Raw genomic sequence first — 24,887 nt, 5'->3', positions numbered from 1 at the left:
CATTGGTTATTCAGTCCAATTGGTTTTTTTTTTTATTTTCAAAAGAGCTTTTCTACCCTTTTCAACAAGCAATGAGCTGCACAGATTTAGATTTCCTGTGTGCTGCAGTGTCATGCCAAGGTAGCAGTATGATTAGTTTCCAGGAATTCGTTATTATATCTAAAAACAATATTATGGGCTTTTCCATATGTCTCGTAGCTAGCGCCCTTTTTATAAATAAGATATTATCATGTTCGTTGGCCTGTGAGTTTGATACCTTTCCCAAGTACGTGTAGAAGGTAAATATTGTTTGTTTGTTTACAAAACGACAATTCTTTAGCATGAACAAAGTGTCTACATATATTTTTGAACACTATAAAAAATCAAACTATTAGTTAGTAATACTTTTTTAATGTCGGTTCATTTATGAGTTGTTGATCAGCGAACATCGAAATTCCTCACGATTGTCTTTTTTTTTTAACTCACTATAGATTCATGGCAAATTCTGAAGGAAATTTTATCTGCTTCCCTAGATCATATGCAAGCAAATGAATAATAAAGATTATAAATAGAAATGTTAAAATATCAATAAATGTTCACAACCGTTTAAACAAAAATATTTCTAATATATGAAATACATGTAGCTGGGTCTGTTTTTAAAGTACACATCACATGATTTTTAAATGGCAAAACTTTGTGCGCCTTGTTTTGTTTCGAAGCAACTGTATCGAGTGTTGCAGATTGTTCTACTTTTCCGGAGTTTGCGTTTTTCTTCTTGGGGACTGGTGCTTCGTATTTGCACCAGTTGTTCGAAAAAGTTTATCCACGAAGAGAATTGCGTTCCATGTACACAAATGTAAACCAGCATTTGTGCATTCTTGGGAGAATATCATATCCTCCATGTATCTGAGTTCAGGTCGAAAATTGATATTCTTCTCTAATAATTTGGTTATGTTCAAGAGCATGACAGCCTGAACCGGTTTATTAGAAAATTCGGAAGTCACATTGACATTTGGTCTATACTTTCGAGGGCTAATAGCAACTAGATTTGGTTGTTTTTCCATTACACTTTCTATTTTCGTAAAGCAATAAGATGGACATCGTATGTTGATGTCTTGTTTGCCGGCATCCGGATCTTTTTCATAGCGATTGCCGTTCTGTATTGGGATATATTCTTTAAAGATATCTACACTGTCATCAATCATCCAGATATGCTCTAACTTGAAACATTTTGCAATTTTTACAATCCAAAAACGTGCATAACCTACACCAATTACAGTTTCTGGTAATTGTATGATGGGCACTTTATGACCAATCTGTTCATGGTATTTTTCAAATTGATTCCCCCGTACAACAACAAAGCAAAGCGTATCATCTCTGGAAAACTTCATTTTGGAAACGACTTCTATCCAATTTAACCTTTTTGTCAAATCGGTCTGACGATGGTATAAATATCCAACGGAATTTATCTATCTCTTTATGTCCTTTAGTTATTTTGTGCCCTTTGGGTTTGAACATCTTTCCATCTAAAAAGGCAGAGTATGCAGTTTTGTTCGGAATGCTTACTTTAAGCATATATTCACAATCAATAAAATGAATATCAGACGAACTAGTGTCTGCCTTGAGTGAATATTTCTCTATTTCATTGGTGTAAGGAGCAGGAACTGTTTCATTATCTCTGAGAGAATCTTTTAATTTTTGAACTATTTTGTCTATCTGTTCCGTGTGTTCGTCTTCAGTTTTTGGGAGGTCAAAGGTGATGTTTTCTGGTTTTTTCATTGTGTCCACTTTCTTTAACAGATTTCCCAACTCTTTATAAGAAGTAGAAGTTTCCCTTATATATTGGACGACATCAGGTAAATTGTCTACTATCTTTGAAAGATTAATGGTGCAATTTGATTCAGTTCCATATAAGAACTCTGGAGGAAGAGGACATTGTTTTGTGTACCGTGGATCTTGCAGCTTAAAAACAACATCACCTGTCCAATGCTGAGTTTTATCTCCGACATTACAATCCTTATCATGGCAAAAAGAACATTGATAGAGTTTTAAGTTTGATACGTCATCTGCGATGTCCAATATCCTGTTATCTCCTGATCCTTCGAATTGTCTAATGCGTTGATTGACTAGGGACTCATTCGATGCTTCATTTGCAACACTAGCCTGAATTGAATCTCCTGCCGCAATTGTATTAGTTATATTTGCTGCTTCCGCCATTATTTATGTGCATGACATATATTGTTCTCCTATACCGTTTCTGAAAGAAATACAAACTTTCAAATGTAAACATTTTTGGGATTTGATATACAAGTAATTCGAATGCAGTTGATTCAGAAATAATTCAGAAAATAAGGTTCAAACTGCTTCCTTCAAAGTTGATTTTAGCCCTTTTTAACTGATTTTTATAGTTCTTTCTTATGTTGTACTGTTGTACCACTGTTCCAGGTTAGAGGAGGGTTGGAATCCCGCTAACATTCTGTATGTATGTGCCTGAGCCTGCAATTCAGTGGTTTTTCGTTCATTTTTTGTACATAAATAAGGCTGTTAGTTTTCTCGTTTGGATTTTATACATTATCATTTCGGGGCCTTTGATAGCTGACCATGTGGTATGTGCTTTGCTCATTGTTGTAGGCCGTACAGTGACCTATAGTTGTTTATTTCTGTGTAAGTTTGGTCTCTTGTTGAGATTTGTCTCATTGGCAATCATACCACATCTTTTTTATATTTAGGTGGATTTAGCTTTTCTTTTTATGTCATTTTTGTCGCAACTATTCAAGTGTCTGTACAGGTTATATACCAGAAAGGCATCTTGAACGAACCATAATATGGTTGATGCTTACGTTTTTTCTGCTATTTAGCAAATCTATTTGTAATTAAATGCTTTTCATCCAGTTAAACTATTATATTGGCTCACAAACCCATCAGCAAGCTATGAAGGGCCCGAAATAAGTATTCAATCACGTTTTTTTTTTAATTCAACAACCCTTCTTCGTAATGCGAAAGTTTTAGTTGTTTTATATACAAAAACTGTGGTCACATTTAACGCATTCTATTTGAAAAAGAGAATTTCTATTTTATTCTCTTTTTTTGGTGGTTTCAAATTCGGTTGACGATGTGAATTGAAATAAACACTTTTTGTCAACAAATCTATAAGATAATGGAAATGCGCTTACATGATTTTATCAAATTTGAGGAAATCTCCCCACTCAATGAAGAAAACTAGTATTCTTGAATTGAAAAACGTACCAGTGGGGAAAATCCCCACATACACTACACATATAAAACCAATAACATTAGAATGGGGAAATATCCCCACATTCACATCTACAACCAAAAACATCAGAATGCCGAAATTCCCACGATAAGATTATTAATTGGAAAATACAAGCTTTAATATTGCTGACCATCAAATGGGGAAATTTCCCCATAATCTCATTATGTTCAAATCATAGAAAATATTGTTGACTATCAATTGGGGAAATTTCCCCATAATCTCATCATGTTCATATTAGATATTGTTGACTACAAATTGGGGTAATTTCCCCATAATCTCATCATGTTCATATTAGATATTGTTGACTTCAAATTGGGGAAATTTCCCCATAATCTCATACGATTCAAATTTACGGCAAATCAAATAATTGTATGTACTAAAACTGTCATCCCAAGTCGTGAAATTTAGACAGTGTTTAGACAGTTGACTACTTATGAAACAAATGTGTACTAATGAGACAACTCTCCATCCAGGTCCCAATTTGTAAAAAAAAACCAACTTTATAGGTATAAAAAGGTCATCAACACGGAGCCTTGGCTCCTACCGAACAGCAAGCTATAAAAGGCCCAAAATGACTAGCGTAAAACCATTAAAACGGGAAAACATAAGGTCTAATCTATATCAAAAACGAGAAACGAGAAACACTTATGAACCACATCAACAAACGACATCTACTGAACATCAGATTCCTGACAAAATGTTTGAATATTTTGTGGTTATCCGTATGAAGAAGGCAGAATGTTTTGAATACAGATTGCTTTTAAACACGAGGAGCTTACTTTAAATCGTCATCATTAGGAACAGACCTCCTTAAAAGAAAGGCAAATGATACCAGAAGAAAATTCAAACTCATAAGTCGAAAATAATCGGACAACGCCATGGTTTAAAAAGAAGACCAACAGACAAACAATAGTAAAAACACAACATAGAAAACCAAAGACAAAGCAACAAGAACCCACAAAAACACAAGGGATTGTTATATTCTTACGAAACCACAAAAACCACAAAACGCACACAAACAAGGAATTTAAATCTATGGTTGTTTAAAATGTAATAAGCAGACACTACCGACCGCACTACTAAAAAGCAATTCCAATCAATTTGACTGATGTTAAATGTCTTTTGTTCAAGGACAAGGAAATACAGCTTCCTTTTGTTGTTGATATTGTTTATTATATCCTGTTTTGAGAACATTATCAGATGACTTGTGAGTTTCTTGTAAGTTCATATATATATGAAAGTGTTTTGTTAAACAAAACACCTTCAGCTGAATTCATCTCGATGTCTTTTGTCGTAGATTCTGTAGACCTAACACTCTTACTAAGTTGTCGTCTGCAAATACGACTTTGTAACCTGTAAAATAGAGACTATCCAATCAAAGGGACAGAAAACCAAACACAAATTATGCATATACAATTAGATCAAACATATATACATCTTTCCTTTCATATGATGTTTCCCTAGACTTTATCGAAATGTTGACTCCTTAGTGAGTCTTTTACTTCGAATGATATGTGCATTGTTTCTGTTGATTGGACATGTGATGCTCTGTGTTCTCTCCAGATACGCCAATTTTCTCAGCCAATAAATGCAAACGGTCATTTTTATATAAATTAGACCGCTCTTCGTTTTCCTGTTTGAATTGTTTTACACTAGTAATTTTTTTGGGCCCGTTATAAAAGGTGTCAGACCACCAATTAAAAGTCCCTATCTGTTCAACCAAATTTTGCAATTTTCATAGATTTCTAAATTTTTTATCTTAAGTTTAACCTCTTACAAACCAGGTATGTCCTGAATCGTACAGGTATCACCTTTCTTCATTCCAATTTTCGACATACCTTTAAAGCCATATAAGAAAGAAGAGACCTTCCGAATGGATGTACCACTAAAAATAACCCCTGGTTTTCTTGAAATCTTAAATTAGTATACTATGGAGCGCATTAATCCTCAATTTTTAATTTCAACTCATAGACAAGTAAATTTTGGGCTCAAAATGGTCTTAATATATTTCTCTTTCACCAAAAGTTTCATTTCTGCAAATTTGTTGTGTAGTTAAAGTAAACAATGACATCAAATGCACTATTTTTTGTCCCGAGTAGGCCTACTTTTACGTTCTAAATTTGAGGGAGTAATTGGTGGTCTGACACCTTATAGCTTGCTGCTCGGTATGAGCCAAAGCTCCGTGTTGAAGGCCATACCTTGACTTATAATTGTTTACTTTTATAAAAAAAATTCATGGATGGAGACTTGTCTCATTGGCACACATACAACATCTTCCTATATCTATGATATAGCCTAGAGTGCACAATGTGGCCTTAAACAAAAAACAAAAAAACTACCTGACAATCAATCAACTCATTACTCATCATTCTTTTGTAATCTCTCTTTAATGTATATCATGGTTTACCTGATTTAGTTTTTTCTAGGACTGTTGCATTATACCATTTCTTCTCCAGTTTCCAGAAGCCCATTACTTTTTCGTTCATTGCGAAATCCTGAGAAAAAAATTTAAACAATGTAATCTTCTTTAGAATTTCACCTCTGTTTGAATGCTGCTTTTAATTTTATTAAAATGATATGTTTTAAACTAAATAGGAATACAAAGATGTGGTATGATTTCTAGTGACAATATCACATAGACGTAAATTGATTTGGATGTAAGCAGCTATATTTTACTGTACAATATTCAACAATAAGCAATCATATGCCGTAGTGTAAGCTTAAAAAATAATAATGTCAAACAAGAATGTGTCCATAGTACACGGATGCCCCACTCGCACTATCATTTTCTATGTTCAGTGGACCGTGAAATTGTGGTCAAAACTTAACATGAAGCGAACGAACGCACGGACGAACGAACGGACGTACGGACGAACGGAGGCACAGACCAGAAAACATAATGCCCCTCTATTATTGTAGGTGGGGCATACAAATTTAAACGTGAATATCAACGGCCGATAAATAGAAATGCTTCATAGATCACAAACAGCACCCAAAACGACCACTAAATTACTGATTTGGGACAGACATTTAACATGTACAAATGTGGCCCAATTTAACGTCAAGTAAAAAACAAACAAATATTTCAATTAAGTGTGAAATCATTCAAGCAATGACACATTACTGGAAATAATTATTAGATTATTTTTGAAGTTCACAAAAAATGCAAATGTATCATGATGTTCCAGGTTTACACCCCCTCCCCACCTTTTCCGCGAACTGGATCCCAACCGGTTTTCCAAAGAAAGCTGAATTATAACACAACGTGCAAATCTGAACTTAAAAATAATATAAATATATGTTTTTGTTTTAGGTGCTCGTTGATATTTTGCGGAGAAGACAGAAATATAACGGTTGATAGCTTAACACTACATTTCATACACATGTTATATATTTCACTGATTCACTTTGCCCAAGGCATTACAATTTTGTAATCTAAGTTTCAGTAAATTATTTCATAATCCACGACATGGGACTAGCAGAAACAAATAAAACATACTCATACTTCATACTCACATTTGTTACTTCCAATGATCTGATGTTTATCTGATTCTCAGGTATCTTCATTTCCTTTGAAAATAATTGAGTTTGTAAATCAAAGTAATCAGTGTTTTGTTTAATTGACTAACCACACATACTGAAACGTCTCGTCCGATTCACTAATCACTGATTTCATGTGGAAATTATTAAAGAATAAGCTCTAACTACAAGTATCGCATAAACTTGACATTTTAAAATATGATGACAATGAGCATGATGAGGTGAAGGTCAGATAAATCCTGTCAGACAGATATATATACACAGAGTTCAACTCAGCCTTATCCGGCCATCTTTTAAAAATCAAATATCTCGAAATGAGCTCCATGACATTTCAATGTATTTAGCTTATTTTGAGGCTTATCTAATGCTCTTCCGGGTAATAGTAACAATCTTAAATTCTTGCTTTATTTAATTTCACCTAAGTTCATCCTCAACTTACCTCGTTTGCATGTAAAGGTCTTGACTCGAGCTCAATTGTCATCTCTGTTTCCTATCAAAATAATATTTTGTTTTGATAAAAACTGTCACATTTTTACAAATAAAATCCTATTTTGAGGTTCAATTTATCATATTAAAAAGGTTAACCGCACAATCAGCAGTAAGCATACACTACAAACTGCTCAGAGTCTGAATTGACCAGTTTTTGTGCTCGACCAGTAAAATCGAGCACACATTTTACTCGACTAGTCTCGACATTGTCTCGACTGTACTTAACTGTACTTTAGTGTACTCGACTATGTCTCGACTTTACTTAATTAGTCTGATTCAGTACTTGATGATCTTTGTGTAGTCTGAAATGGTCTTGACCAATGCTCGACCTGTCTCGACCTGTCTTGACTAGTCTCGACCTGTCTCGACTAGTCTTGACCTTCAAATTTAGTTTTGACTGGTGTAAATCAGCCCATCTAACTAAATTAAATATTGATCTTACAAAATTCAAGCTTATTAGGTAGTTTATTTTATTGCTGTGAAATGAAAGAATTTAATTTTACAATAGGTAAAAATTAAAATTATTATATAAATTCAGATAGGCATCTTTAATTTTTTTTATAACTTTTTCAAATCAACTTGGATTTTCATCAAACTATGTAGCTATCTTAGATATATATTAAGCTTACTAAATCCCATGTCATTTTATTTTTTCTTGTATTGCTGTCAAATTCAAGAATTAAATTAATCTATTTATTTATATCTATTTGTGTTACTAAGGAAGCTACCATTTAATTTCTACATGTTCAATGACTAACAACATGAACAAAAGTCTTACCACGGATATGATTCCACGCCTTTAAGAAGGTTGATCTTGAAAATAAAGTCCCTTTGAACTGGTCTTTAAATAAGAATTTCTGTGTATCGAAATCTTTAAGCTGAACACTTTGAACCTCTCCATCCACTCCTAAAACCTGAAATATTCAAATAAGTCAACGAAATGTATTGCTTGACCCTTATAGGTGTAATTTTGCAATAAAGATTAGTATTAACAAAAACCATAAAGCCTTGAACCTGATCGCGTTCAGTTATATTTAGAAAAAAATATATGCTTTGCGAATTGATGTATATCATGTATTTAGGACGCCAAAATCTAGGACGCAATTACATCGGACATTTTAAGGGCAAACGTATTTACCCATTTCAAGGCAAATATTTGTAGTCAAATATAGTTAAAAGTACAATTGCATCAATGCCAATTTTACAACAACATAAATGAATTAATATCTTCCTTTTCTTAAAAATTGTTTCACCTTTTAAATTTTTCTAGCTATTGTAGTTTTCAAGATTATAGGAAAAGTTAGCTTACTACTAATTTAATGCTTTGAACTCTGGTGGATAGCTTTCGCATTCGCATTTCCTTAAAAACGTAAAATATTGGTAAAACTCATCCTGTTACTGATAATTTGAGTATTTGTAACTTATGTGCAAATTGCGTATTGTTGATCATTTCTTGCTACATCTATTTTAGATGTTAAAATAATTGGCTATAACGCAAAAGTCATTATTATATATCATGTATATAGTGCTATAACTAAACTTCTAGATTTGATCTTTTCGGTAATGCATATATTGCCTTCATTATTATTTTTAATGTATCTTTTATAGTTACTGTAGACTATTTTGAAACAAAATGAAACTAGAGGCTCTAAAGAGCCTGTGTCGCTCACCTTGGTCTATGTGAATATTAAACAAAGGAAGCAGATGGATTCATGACAAAAATGTGTTTTGGTGATGGAAATGTGATTGTACATCTTACTTTACTGAACATTCTTGCTGCTTACAATTATCTCTACCTATAATGAACTTGGCCTAGTAGTTTCAGTGGAAAATGTTAGTAAAAATTTACAAATGACTACTAAGGACAATAACTCCTTAGGGGGTCGATTGACCATTTCGTTCATGTTGACTTATTTGTAAATCTTACTATGCTGAACATTATTGCTGTTTACAGTTTATCTTTATCTATAATAATATTCAAGATAATAACCAAAAACAGCAAAATTTCCTTAAAATTACCAATTCAGGGGCAGCAACCCAACAAAGGATTGTCCGATTCATCTGAAAATTTCAGGGCAGATAGATCTTGTCCTGATAAACAGATTAATTTTGCTCTAAATGCTTTGGTTTTTGAGTTATAAGCCAAAAACTGCATTTTACCCCTATGTTCTATTTTTAGTCATGGTGGCCATCTCGGTTGGTTGGCCGGGTCACCGGACACGTTTTTAAACTAGATACCCCAATGATGATTGTCGCCAAGTTTGGTTTAATTTGGCCCATAAGTTTCAGAGGAGAAGATTTTTGTAAAAGTTAACGACGACGGACGACGGACGCAAAGTGATGGGAAAAGCTCACTAGGCCCTTTGGGCCAGGTGATCTAAAAAAAGAAAACCTGTTAAATTCGTCAATTGAGAAAAATAAAATTTCTCGTTAACACATGACCAGTACTGAACCATTTCCTGTCATTATCGCACCCTGGTGGATAATGACGTTTAAAGTCTTTAACATTTCTAAAACAATAACTGAAACCAAGCAAAATGTACTTTCTTGAAAGTGAATTTTAATGAACTGTTGAAATTATAAGATTTATTGATTACTTGTTGGTGTTTAATGCAACTTTCATCACTTTTGGCTATAATATTATAGTGGATGTCAGCTTTTGATTGCCCAAACGCTAAAAATAATTGTCAATCAAAACTACAAAATGTATGGAAAAATGTAATTTTAAAGTAGAAAAATGTGAAATTATAAAAAAAAAATCGTTCTCATTTTTTTCTGCATTGGCATAAGCCAAGACTAAGCTAACTTAAGCTACAGTACCTTTTAAAAAAATCCTAATCCTCCAGGTATGATATATTTTATTTTTCCCCATTTGAAACGTCCAAGCACAAGATAAAAATCACCACTGTTTAATCATGTTAATACAATGTCCCAACTTGCCATAATGAATATCCTATCAATGAGTGTTTAATTAATAATATGTTCACACTAATTTATACTTCTCACCCTAGCCTGCATGTCAATCACAGTAAAAATTTGACCCTTCTCTTGAAAACAGCCGGTATTTGACACGCCCACATCGGTCTAGATGTGTACTTTGAAATAATCGTCGATTTTATAATTCCACCATGGTTTTCCTAATTTAAAATGTGTTCTTTTTATTTCTTTCAATGCTTATGATATCCGATGCCGTATTTAGCGACAGCGAAGATGAGACAGAAAAGGGACAGGTATGTATAATTTTATTTCAACTTATTTTCAAATTAAAATCGTTATCATGGCGAATGTACGCATAATATGATATACACTTTATGAAAAAAAGCAATAAAGGTTACGTTCAAGTGCGTAAAACAAGTATTACCATTCCTTAAAACCACAAAGGAATTTCCAATATTGCAAACGTGTATTTTCAGCACATTTTTCATTCCACGCATGTATCTATTTTCTCCCCGAGTGTGGTAGATATATGATATATGTACATTGTCGGAAAATATACAACTTATGTGTATGAGCATTCGAAACATGACGAAAAACTAACTTCGCCGAGCTTTTCTCAGACTCGTAGCAAGTACTTATATTTGTTTTCTCCGAAAATAAACGTATATTATTTTTATCATGAAATTTACACCATTCACTTGAAATTTTAGTTGTATAAAATCTAAAAAAATTGTCCCTTATTTTTCAAAGAATTTGACATGTAGCTTAACGCGGACCCCAAAAATTAACTGTTACGTAAAAAAAGGAATATCCGCATTACCGCTCGTTCAATATGGAAGTCGGACAACAGAACATTAATTTGAACAAGTAGAAATAAAGCAACAACAAAAATATTAGTGTACCTGTTGTTTGTACAATAGTTGGCTGATTGCAGGATAAAGGAAATATAATATAAGCGAATATACAAACACCGTTTAACTTTATTTAAAAACGTTGATCGATTAACTGATAATTGCATGCTTAACGTTTAGTTGCATGTTTTTGAAATACAAAAAAGTAGCAGTTTATACTGTATAGCTGTCCATTATTAAGTATCCTTCAAGGCAACGTATTTATTCGTATACTAGATAACATTTTACAAATAGAACTAGACAGATGCATCTTATACTAGATAAGGGATCCTCCATTTGATTTTTATGGGGGGGAGGGGGAGGGGGGGGGTGCTAGGATGAAATTTGAAAAAAATAGGCAGGACAGGAGTTTTGAGTTAAAAAAAAAAAGGCAGGATGAGACACTTGCAAAAAAGTCAGGATGACAATTTATGTAAAAAAAGTCAGGATAAACTAAGAAAAAAAAAAGCAGGACCGGATAAAGTGAAAAATAAAAAGGCAGGACAGAGATTAAAACTAAAAAAAAATGCAGGACAAGATTTTTCATCCTAGCCCCCCCCCCCCCCCCCCCCCATAAAAATCAAATGGTAGCTCCCTAACATTTTACAAATATAACTAGACAGATGCATCCTGATACCTCTGCACGCAGAATACATATGTATAGTATGTGATTCTAGTACTGTCAACGGTACAGAACATTTTCTTTTTTCCCATTGCAATGAATAAAGACGATAGAATGTCTATGTTGTCTAAAATTGCTAAATTGCAGACTCTCTTAAGACAGCTTTGATTTACATCCTATGACATATCATACGATAGTCATAAGATGATCATAAAATATGTCCTAAGATATATCTTATGACATATCTTATGATACTTTCGAAAACCAGGCCCCAGGACTCTAAATTTTTGTTGAATAATAAATGTTTGAATACAATATATATATTTCTATCTTTATAAGCCTCTTTTCGTGCTTTTAGTTTGTTAAAGGAGAAATAGTGAACAAAATTAATAAGAACAAATAACCCATTATACGTTTTTAGTAAGTTTAGGTAATTTTTTTTAACATTATACTTTTGTAAACTCCATGGTATATAATGCTACTTTGATAAAATATAATCTCCAAAGTCATGAAATAGTAAATACAGAAATGGTTTGATCCTTTTGGTAATTCGGTATTTTACAGATAAATGCATGGATTCAATTTTACAGTCAACATTACGCTTTCAAAATGACAGCAGAAATCACTATTCCGTTGAAGCCTTTGCGATTTTTTTTTATTTTCAAGCGTCATAAGTTTATTTGTCTCTATAGATTTGACCACAATTCTTATCTAGAAACAATATTTAACTTATTAAAACTGCAAGTATTCTGCATGTATGATTTATTTCTCATGCCATAGTTTATTAATTTAGAAATATTTACATAGCCATGCAGTAGTGAACAGACAATTTGTGTAGTAATCAATCCTCCTGAGAAAATAAAATGACCAACGATTGCATGATAGTTATTAAGTAATGTACGAGATAACTAATGACCGCAAAATCTGAAGTTTATCCCAACAAATTCCCATCTGCTAATTCCTCAATGTCTTGTCTCATGATTTACATGAACGATCAGATTCAGTATAATTATTTCCGGAGTTACTAACATGACTAACATGTTTAACCCTGCCACAATATTTATGTGTGTGCCTGTCCCAAGTCAGGAGCCTGTAATTCAGTGGTTGTCGTTTGTTTATGTGTTACATATTTGTTTTCATTAATTTTTTGACATAAATAAGGCCGTTAGTTTTCTCGTTTGAATTGTTTTACATTGTCTTATCGGGGCCTTTTATAGCTGACTATGCGGTATGGGCTTTGTTCATTGTTGAAGGCCGTACGGTGACCTATAGTTGTTAATGTTTGTGTCATTTTGGTATTTTGTGGATAGTTGTGTCATTGGTAATCATACCACATCTTCTTTTTTATATTCTCACTAAACATGCTCAGTATACAATATATGTTATTTCAATTGAACACAACACTACTGCACAAAAACAAATACAAAATAAAACCGCGAAGAGCCTTAGGCCGCCATCATCGTCATTGTATTTAACTAAAATATTTAAGTTATAACATGAAATCTACTTCAACATAATATGCTACGAAATGAGGCCTGTATGGTTTATTGCTTAGGGCTACGTAACGTTTTCCCTTGACCCAAAATTATCCAGTTATGCAGGGTTCTGTTCGAAGAATGAAACCAAAGTACTGAAATACTGAAAATCGGATGACCGCAAGTTCTTGTGAATGGTCCGAGAAGCACTTGTCTCAGAAAAAAACCCATATCTATACCTGAAAATGAGGTTTTATGTGCAGATATAATTTTTTTCTTGGACAAGTTCGTGCGTAGATAAATTAATGACAGGGAATTCATCCTCACCGTAATGACTATTATATTGAAGTACGTGATACAAATCCGTATAATTACTCAGGTATATTATTGTTATATAGTATATTAATACTTGTATATTACAGTTACGTGTATTTTCATTGTATATCATTCTATTCTTCTATATTAATAATAGTGCAGTGCTAGTGCATGGTTGAGTTATCGTTGCTTAAGATTGCAAACGTTCTTGAGATATTCTACCGCATGCGTGTGCATATTTATTTTGAATGATTTTTCACTAAATGTTTATACGTATAACAAAACATTTTAATATTATTAATTTATCTTTTTTTAAAAAGTATGTGATGAGTATTCATTGAAGAAATGGATTTTTAACAAGCGATAAGGAATATAAGTTTGCACTTGATGATGTCTTCATCATGTTTATAGATCGGTTCAAAAAACCAAAACGAATATTACGTAATGGAAATCTAGGCGATAGCAATACACCGGAATGCCCTCATCCGCTGTAAAAATTGATAATTTACAACACCTGGCATTCTTGACCTTGAAATACATTTTAAAGAAACTAATTATTATATCTATACACACAGAAATACAAAAGTAGCTGTCAATCACAGCATGTATTCCGAGGATTTATTATAGGTGAAGCAATACGGCAAATAAGAAATATAAGTGGCCATAACAAATCAATAAACGATGTAACTAATGTCAAAGTGAAATTATTAGATAGGGGTTATTATAACGTCTAAATATGTGAAATAAAATTGAGAATGGAAATGGGGAATGTGTCAAAGAGACAACAACCCGACCAAATAAAAAAACAACAGCAGAAGGTCACCAACAGGTCTTCAATGTAGCGAGAAATTACCGCACCCGGAGGCGTCTTTCAGCTGGCCCCTAAACAAATATATGCTAGTTCAGTGATAATGAACGCCATACTAATTTCCAAATTGTACACAAGAAACTAAAATTAAAATAATACAAGACTAACAAAGGCCAGAGGCTCCTGACTTGGGACAGGCGCAAAAATGCGGCGGGGTTAAACATGTTTGTATTTATATTGATGCTTTTTATCAATTGACGTAGTGAATTATTACAACAAAATAAATCGAAACAAAAAAAAATATTCGGTTTTAATGATCTTTAAAAACTAAATATAACCCATATACATGTATACGTAAGATTAAGAAAAGTAAGTTAAGTAAGTAAATTTTGTTTAGGGTCGGCTTATATATACACAATAACAGACAAAACATGAGCTCTGACTACTGATGTTAAATTTGGTTGATTATGATATAGGGAATTACTGAAGCAGGACCGGAGCGGGCCCCCTCTTAGGCAGTCAGTGGGCCCCGGCTTGTGAAAAATTCTGGATCTGCCACTGATCAATGGTATAGTGTTTCATGTATACAAACCTTTGGATATGGTAATTAGGTGCAAATGTCAAAATAATCGGATTTATAGCATCTATGACTAGCATCAGTGGAAATACTACATTAGAATAATAGAGATTAATTAGTTTGACAAATAGCTAATGCATTTACAAGTCGACTGTGGTTTAACCGCATTAAAAATAAATACTGGCATCTGATTTGTTTCAGATACTTCTGATATTATCAAGCAAGTGATAATATGAGAAGATAATTGATATTTGAATTTATCAACTATTATATATCATGTAGCAAGAAATTTTAACCTATTCCCGCGGCCCATTCCTGTCACTCATTGCATAGTAAGTGCCCCCTCTCCACCCCCGAGTAAACTTAAAGCATATCTTACGATAACATTTTATTAATGATTTTATATTAGACATTGACCATTCATTTTTTGTGGAGGTGGAGGCGGCAAGAACTTTTTAAATAATTATTGTGGGTTCCCATTGAAAATAACAGGATTTAAAAACAAAATTGTTCATATTGAGATAAAAATCGAATGTCGAAAAAAATGATAGTCCGAGAATCAAAAAATCACGCACTATGAAGCTGGGGTTATAAAACGATTTTTTTTTGGCACAGACATTTTATGAAGATAATATGGTATTCAAAATTAAAACTGATTAATCTAATTGATCGATGTGTGCAGCCGATATGTTTTATTACTAGATGCTTCGTTCACTCTGCATTGTCATAAAAGGAAAATTAACATAGTTTACTCAGACCTAATAGGCCTCAAAAGAATTTTCTACTTTTTGCGTGATACTTTTTTTATTGCATAATTGATAGGCATGGGAGATACTTTTATTAAGTACAAATTGCGTTAAAAAAAGCAACAGCAACCTATATTTTTTTTTTACTAAAACATATTACTATTTTCTTTAATACGGTTTCGTTCTTAAAATCAACATTCAAAGGCTCGAGAGAGAAAAAAGGCTACAGTACCATTGTACACGTTTATGAGGCCCCTCATGGGGGGGGGGGGGGGTCCTAGTAATCACATTATCACCATTTTTTTGCCAATATAATCACATAATCATTAAATATTTGCTTATATTTAGTAATCAAATAATCATAAACTAAAAATACAGTCCTAGGTAATCAAATAATCATGAAATATTTGGCTTAATAATCAAATAATCATTAAAAAAACGGCCAAGTAATCACATAATCAAAAACCCCATGAGGGCCCTCGTTTATGACTGAGAAAATAAAATAGTTTGTCTTGTCTTGTCGTTTTATGGGAAAATCAATTGTTTGCCCCCCCCCCCCCCCCCCCGAAAATGAAATGGTTGCTGCCTAAGACATGTACTAAAAAAAAATGGCGATGGTCAGTTTATTTTGCTGTTGAGCATAGTTTACAAAGTCATTGCATATCGGTTTTCTTTAATAAAATAAAATAAATATATTTGGGCTAGTGAACAGGATAAAGAAGAAAAAACGGATTACTTTTGAAAAGTCACAAAATACATTCTCATGTTGTACCGTTGTACCACTGTCCCAGGTTAGGGGAGGATTATGATCCCGCGAACATGATTACCCCCCCCCCCCCCCCATTATGTATGTATGTGCCTGTTCCATGTCAGGAGCCTGTAATTCAGTGGTTGTCGTTTTTTTATGGGTTACATATTTGTTTTTATGAATTATGACATGTGAGAAGCAAAATGTATGTTTAACACGCATATTCATTAGAATATTTTTTGTATGGAGCGCGAGAGGGTCAAAAAGCGGAATTGAGTATTGTGTTATTCAAAATCAATTTCTCGACCATGCTTTCATGGCATCACTTAAGTATTGGCAGGCACACCAGCAGCTGCCCTTAGTCAATGCACTACTGTTGTGGCCACAAAAAACTTGTCCCGTGTTGACGTAAAGCGAATGTAGCGCTCCTCCCTTGACGATGGTTGTTTTTGGTCTACGACATATTGACCTATCCAGTGCTGTTTGTTGATAACTGTTTTTTAGTCTATAAACTGTTGACGTATGCACATTAAATCGATCCACTGCGTCAGTAACACTCATGCAAGCATCAACCATTCCAAGAGCCATCTGACGGTCATTTTCGGAGAGGCCTGGTTGACGCCCCATGCAATTTTTTCAAACGTTTATGTGTTTTTCTTACCAATGGTGTGTTTCTGAACGTTAGTGCAAAAACAAATTAAATTTCGTCTTAAAAGTACAGGTACAGAAGGTAAAACATCAATTACACGCGCAAAGCTAAAATGGCGCAAAATCAATCACCTGGAAAAAAGTACGACTGCTTAAAAATACAGGTAATACTAAGGATTATATCAATGATGTTTATTAAAAAAAAATCCAGAAACAACCAAAAAAAATAAAAAAATAAAGTGTTGCTAAACTTTTTTGGCTCAGTATAGGTTAATTTAATTATTTAGGAATTGTTTAATCATGTCATTGTTTTAATGTCATTTACAATGATTATTTTATTTGACGACACATTTGTTCTGCTATTTTACACACGATTATCTCTGCCTTTGCCTTTACTTCTATTGATTTATTTGAAATAGAAAAGCATGTATTTCATAATCATAAATGATAAATTTATAGAAACCACCATTGCAGAGTGCTGGAATGTGACAAGAGATCAATGCCACCAAAAATTACAATTATAGATCACCACACAGCCTTCAACAATGAGTAAAATCAATGTCCATAATCAGCTATAAATATTACAAAACAACAATGCAAATATAGAACAATTCAAACTAGAAAATTTCAAATAGCCCTCAGTAGAAATGATCCGAAATAGTGCGGTACACAGATTATCAGTTTTGTGCATACATAATTATATTGACTGAAAAGATTCACATTATGACTGACTAAATTATGCTATTACTAGATAGTAATATCTATTAAACCGATTATCTTTACTTTTCCACTTTAAGGATGAACTACATATTAAGTTCATGGTTAATCATGAAGAGACATAAAAAAAGAAATATCATTTTTTTTTGTTATCTGTTAGAAGTCAAGGCTACTAAAATGGTACAGCCTCGGTGGTTTAGTATTCTTATAGAATATTTTGCATTATAATTGAATATAAAATCTATGAAAAATTTATATGTGTTTACATGCATACGTATGTGTTTAAGTCGACTTCTGCGGGTGTCTGGGACATTCTTAATACAATGTATCTTGATATACAAAAAGCAACATGGATTTCAACCAATATTTTGTCTTTTCATAATTAATATCGAAGTTTAATTCGGTTATGTTACAAATATAGCATATACCATACCACATCAAGAAGGGGGAAAACATTACAACTACGATGACAAAACAACTAAAAGCAACACGGTAGGGAGGAATAACACATATTGGTGTGTATGTTCATTGGACATACTGTACTTGCTAAGGCAGTATTATATACTTGCAATTATTTTAGTCAGCTACAGCTATTTAGTGGACAACAAACTCCTGTTTTGACACATCAAGTAATGAATGAGCAAGATAAATAAAATAACATGTTTAAGGTTTGAATTATAATTTTTGCAGGGTGGAACGTTGCCTCCAGTATTGTATATTCAAGCGGACAACTGCTGGCGGGAAAACAAAAATAAATATGTTTTATCGTTTTGCGAGTTACTGGTGCACATGAAAGTATTTCAAGAGGTAGACATTTGATATCTTATAGCCCACAGTAATCATACTACTGTTAGATAATAGAATTCCTATCTAAAAAAATTCAGGGAATACAATCATGACAATGGACACACGTATTTTTATGCCCCACCTACGATAGTAGAGGGGCATTATGTTTTCTGGTCTGTGCGTCTGTTGTACCGTTCGTCTGTTCGTCCGTCCGTTCGTCCGTCCGTCCGTTCGTCCGTCTGTCCCGCTTCAGGTTAAAGTTTTTGGTCAAGGTAGTTTTTGATGAAGTTGAAGTCCAATCAACTTCAAACTTAGTACACATGTTTCCTATGATATAATCTTTCTAATTTTAATGCCAAATTAGAGTTTTTATCCCAATGTCACGGTCCACTGAACATAGAAAATGAAAGTGCGAGTGGGGCATTCGTGTACTGAGGACACATTCTTGTTCCTACTGAATTGATCGGTGATTCCTCCTACCATTTTTATAAGGGTCGTATCATTATGTATTAACATGAATAACTGTATCCAAATGAACATGATGAATAAGATATAATAAAGCGAGAAAATATACCGACGGAGAATCATAATGAAAAGTCGATTAAAATAAATCATCTCAATATTCAACAGTAAAACAACTAAGACAAACCATTACATACAAATATAAAGTAACTCCAATACCACCGGAAAACTCGGTTAACAGCTCCTCGAGGGACACCCGTCGTATTTTTAGACTAACTGAATTCATGATATGGAACACCGTCCCTGAAATAATGTATCAAGTGTAATATATAAATACTCCACATACATCCACTATCATGACTGTCGCAATATTGCTTCAGAGAAATGTCAAAACAATTAGCAAAAGAATGCACATACAAGAATCGTAATGCGGACAGTTTTAAAATATAAATCAATATAAAATTTGATAGAATTTTTTATGAAAATATTTTTTTTTGCAGGTTCACCTTTCTTTTCTGTATGTTGGACACACACATGAGGATATTGACGCCGGTTTTCAGCAAAATAGTAGATTCCCTCCGTCGAAATGACGCAGAAAAAATCCCTGAGCTTTTGGATCTCTTACCAAATCCAAGCAACTTAATTTGGCAATACGATATTAGGAACTGGCTTCAACCGTTTATTGCTGATGTACGGAAACATATCAAGCCATTACATTATAGATTCACAATGGATGAAGTATCTAATAAGATTAAACTGTGTTACAAATCCAATCATGCGGGGCCTTGGAAGATTTCAACAAGTGGAATGTTCATGTTTAACGATAAAGGTGAAGTAGAATTGCCAAAGGGTGTACCAAAAGTATCCACGCCAGTTTTTGACAAAATATTTATCGAAAAAATTGAAAGTGGAATTAATGACTGGAAATGTCTCTTCACGGATCAAATGTCAAACGCGTTGTCTTTGCTTGCTAATATCACTGAGAAAACTAAATATTTATCTTCTTTTCAAATTAAATATTTTTCATTTGAGCAAAACATCTGGACGTTTTATTAGCAAACTCAACTCGAAATCGGTAATTGACTACTTTATAATATTTATTTGTTTTTCTTTAATCATCAACTAACAACATTTAAGGTCGAAATCAATCGTTGTTTTTTATGTATTTTCAGGAAATACGAAGAACATGACAACTAGACGCACCATATATAGCTCATATGTATATGGCTATATATGTCAAAAGAAACAGATATTTTATTCTATAATACAGGAACTAATAGAACTCATTTTCTTTTTTGATTTGATTTGTTATATACATGAGGTATCATATTTGTTGTGGCTATTTTACCTAGCAGTTGAACAACATATGGTTTCAACAGCAACAGTACAATTATGTTTTATTCAAAATAATGTGCATGCTTTAATATGTAATTTTCAAGAGTTTAAATTTTCTACTTGTGCTGTACTGACATTAAACAGTTTGTAATTATGTTTTCTCTTGAAAAAACATTGATTTCTATCTCGTTTACTTTCCTTTAATTTGATGGATACACGAATACGTGGTAGCGTGATCACCCCGAGTGCGAGAGGTCGTAGTTTGGAACCCAGCTGGATGAAAACGGAGACTTTAGAATTTGTATTTGTTGCTTCTCCGCTTAGCACGCAGCATGAAGGAGTTTGATCAAAGGATTGATTGGCTCGAAGTGATAATGCTATGTCCGTTTCGGTGGACTGTTATCTTATGAACAACGTGACGGTTGTCACATGTGAAGCAGTATTTTCTTCCCTTTCGGAGTTGCCGAGATCACCCCAAGCTTTTGGTGGGATGCGTGTTGCTTGTAGGTTTTAATGTCTTTGACGTTTCTTCCTCACTATTGTTTGTCTTTTCTTTTGTAGCCATGGCGTTAGTTTACTTTCGATTTATGAGTTTGAATGTCCCTCTGGTATCTTTTACTCCTCCTTTATGAATTAGCTTGTTGAAAATCCGACTCTGCGTGTGGTTCAAGTGAAAAGTAAAGTTATTTTTCATGTTACATTAACTTGTTCTTGTCCTGAATATGCATATTTATTTCCCACTGGACAGTGCGAATCACCAAGATTCATCTTTTATTTCGTATTTGAATGTTTCAAAGTCATTTAAAGTCTTGCACATGTACATTAGTTAGTGTTAATTATGACCTTCAAATCTAAGGCCCGCTATCTAACTTTGCAAAAAGAATTTAAAGCAGTATTTTCATTAGCTTGACTTGTTTGCAATATAAAAAAAAAATCAGTCGAAAAGTGCATTGAGAATCACACTGCTTTTCCAAGCTTCACCTGATAAATGTTCGTCATTTTTATATTCAAGATTGACATTTTTAGACGGAAAGTAAATCTTTGCAAAATGCTGTAGAAATGGATAAATACACATAATGGGGACATTTCCCCATTCCATGTATATTTTTTATTTCTTCGACATAGAAAATTACCAATTACACAGCTTGTTTTTACGATTATTTTCATGTGGGGAAATTTCCCCAATATTGTTAAGTGTTCACGTATGTGTTGTCTTCCTGTATGGATGTTTTCCCACTACTTGTAATTTAATGGGGAAATTTCCCCATTTCGTATTCTTTTATCACCATATTGAAAGTCATATTTAAATTGGGGATATTTCCCCACTTTATTCATGATGTTAATTACAGTTACTTACACATACTTCTCAAACTTATAATTATATTTGAAGAAAAGTGGGGATATTTCCCCAGTCTGAAGGTCTTTTTTCTGGGGATATTTCCCCAGTCTAAAGGTCATTTTATTCCGGGGATATTTCCCCATTTTCATTTATTTTAAAATTCATTATGATAATAGATGAGGAAAAATTTCAATGAGTTTCATCATTCTTTGTTGCTGCATGAATATAAAGTTAACATCAGGTGTAATTCTGGATAAATTTTCACTAATTTTTAGCAACTGAATCGCCTCGCTTCTTCAAATAAAGATGTTTTTTACAATAAACGTTGACAATCTTTTTGTTTACCGAATTTGAAACCACACTAAAAAGAGAATAAAATAGATTTTCTCTTTTTCAAATAGAACGCGTTATTAGTGTATTAACAAACACTACAAAAGTCAAAAGTCATGAAAGACCAGTTTTTGTCTGAATTTACATGAATTTTTACTCGACATGTCTGAATATTTTTTTTAAATTCTTGACATAGTATTAATTTGTCTAATAAGGTTCTTGATTTTTCTTGACAAGTGTCGTGACAGTATGAACATTGTCTTAAAATTTTCGACACTTCCTGTACCATCTGATAAGAGTCTGGATTAGTCTCGACATTCTTGAATGTCTTAAATTTGTCTCGATTTGTCTTGACATATTCTTGACATTCTTAATAATGTCTGAATATGTCTTGACATATTCTTGACATTCTAAATAATGTCTGCATATGTCTCGACACATTCTTGACAGTCTTAAATATGTCTTGACACTATCTCAACAGTAAAAATTTCGCCTGAAATGTGTACAGACTTATTCTGCACTGTTTATGACATTCTATTGCTGTTATATACTCCTTTTTATTAGGCTAAACTAAACTTTAAAGAATCAAGGATTAACTTGGTATAGTAAGATACCATTTTGGTGCACCTAAGTTGGAATACCCCGTATAATCCCCCATGTAGTTTACTTTTGATTAATTTTTATTAAACGTTCAAATAATTGTTTTCACTTGGAATATAAGTTGAAGTAACTGACAAACAGCATTTATATTCTTGCCATTCGCAAAACTGCCAGTCAAATTTGCTTTACTAAAATAGGTGTCTTGTAGGCAGTTTTAAAATGTGACCATGTGTCTCTTTTGGACCCCACAATTCATCTTTTGGGTTTGTGTGGCTTAAAAAAAAAAGGGGGGGGGGGGGGTTCGTGTAGGTCAAAGAATTTGTTCTCATTTTGATTCAAAAACCTTATTCATTATTTAGAACAACCCAAAAACATTTTTTATTCAAATTTGAGTGTTGAATTTTTATAATTTTTTATCTAAAATATTTTGTGATAACTCCTTCCTGAAAAGAAAAAAAACATTTAGATCTATATTATGCATGTCTGTTTGAGATCCATTTCATAAGATCAATGATTTTTATAGAAATCATTGATGGGACCAATTATAAATACATTTTTTTTTTATTATTCCTGTAATAGATAATAATTTTCTTTTAAGCTTTGGGAATTATTCAATTTGTTTTTATGTTAAAATAATTAACTTCATAATTTTGATGAAGAAAATCCATTTTAATTCATTTTGTGTTCATCAAAATGATGATATTCAAAATGTTCATCTATAAACAAACTTTTGAAATTGTAGTGGCATGGTTGGTCAACTGATAAGTTGTATGGCTGCTTACAGGTAAATAAGTAATTTCTTTTTGACAGTTGCGTGTATTCTGGGGTGTGGAATACCTTAATTTTATGGAAAACATCCTATCCATGTGTAAACTTAATATATATTTTACATGCCCAACTTTCATATTTGTTGTAAGAAGTGTAACTTGAAACAACAGTATATTATGTAAAGAGAAATAAAGATTAAAGTTATATCATGAATATTGGTCATGATTTGTTAAACTCAAGTCAAGTAAATTTGAGACACAATTCAAAATGTTCAGAATATATCAAGCCATACTCAGAAAAAATAAGAATGTCGAGAATATGTCGATAAATTTCAAGACAGTATTCAAATGTCAAGAATTTGTCAAGTTATTTTAAGACCATATTCAGAATGTCGAGAATATTAAGAAAAATTAAGACACAAGTCATACTTTTGGAGAATGTCGAGTAAAAGTTCATGCAAATCAAGACAAAAACTGGTCTGTTCAGACTTTTTGAATTTTGTAGTGAAAACTATCAGATAAGTAAAAATACTGTTCGTTTCTTTTTGGTCATTTAGCTCTTCAACTGTTTTTATCCCTTTTTGGCTTTCAAACATTCGGCTTTTAGCATTCCTAATGAAGAAATTACAGAAAAGCGATTATAACGCATGTCATTTGCAACGTGATGATTTCATTACATTTTTAAATTATCCAAATCTTTATAAAATCCCATTTGTATCCGTAAATTTCATTTACTTATAAAATTATCGGACGACTTCAACAAAATTATAAAAATGCACAATGTGTTGACTCATTAATTAAAATCTCATTTCGGTATACAACAACTTTATTCAAACATAAAAAAAAGTGACAATGTAATATGAATCAGTTACGACCCCCATTTCAATCGTTATTATTCCAACATAATTTGAAGCTTACAGCCCATGCATAGATTAAAGTCTTTGGGAACTAGGTAAATATAATAATGTTATTTGAACTGAAGGATTTTGTATAATAATATCCATACTTTCACATGCATACAATTGCCTTTAGTACTGGCGATTTGAATAATGATATCCTCGAGGATTATCAGCAAACCAATTGACCCTGTTGCAGTTAAAAGATTAACAGTACAGGAAGTATGGCACCAGGTGTATATTTCGACAATTAGTTTCATCAGTGATGATAGACCCATAAAATTAAAAAAAAAATGATATCGGCTTCATTTAGAAAATTCAATCTGAACTTGAAAACATCGTCGAAGTTTATCAATATTATTAGCAAATACAAATCTACAACATTACTACAATCCGAAGTTCTATTTTAAATTTCTATATTGCTTTAAAATCACAAGCTTTTATACCATTCCTATACCATTATTTACTTACATTTGTCCCGAAGCTCTTCCCTCTTCCCTAGGCCAATTTCTGGACCAAAAAGACGACGACTGAACACTTCCCAAATATATATAATACTTCTATTTAACTTGAGTATGACCCAAGTAACCTTCATCCGTACAACAAT

General features: G+C 32.8%; 2 long non-coding RNA genes across 2 annotated transcripts; one reads left to right on the top strand and one right to left on the bottom strand.

The window, feature by feature from the left end:
- Positions 1 to 374: 374 nt before the first annotated feature.
- On the bottom strand, positions 375 to 24,887 carry LOC143047374 (uncharacterized). The gene is made up of 2 exons (XR_012969528.1): positions 24,752 to 24,887; positions 375 to 2,236 (listed from the first exon to the last, which is right to left on the bottom strand). It is a non-coding gene; the product is annotated as an uncharacterized LOC143047374 (long non-coding RNA).
- Positions 10,249 to 20,532, top strand: LOC143047370 (uncharacterized). Its single transcript, XR_012969525.1, has 4 exons — positions 10,249 to 10,512; positions 18,456 to 18,572; positions 19,514 to 19,842; positions 20,186 to 20,532. It is a non-coding gene; the product is annotated as an uncharacterized LOC143047370 (long non-coding RNA).

This window comes from Mytilus galloprovincialis, chromosome 10, assembly GCF_965363235.1.
Source record: "Mytilus galloprovincialis chromosome 10, xbMytGall1.hap1.1, whole genome shotgun sequence".
Taxonomy (NCBI): domain Eukaryota; kingdom Metazoa; phylum Mollusca; class Bivalvia; order Mytilida; family Mytilidae; genus Mytilus; species Mytilus galloprovincialis.
The sequence above is the reverse complement of the archived record's forward strand: the minus strand, read 5'-3'. Positions and strand labels throughout refer to the sequence as shown.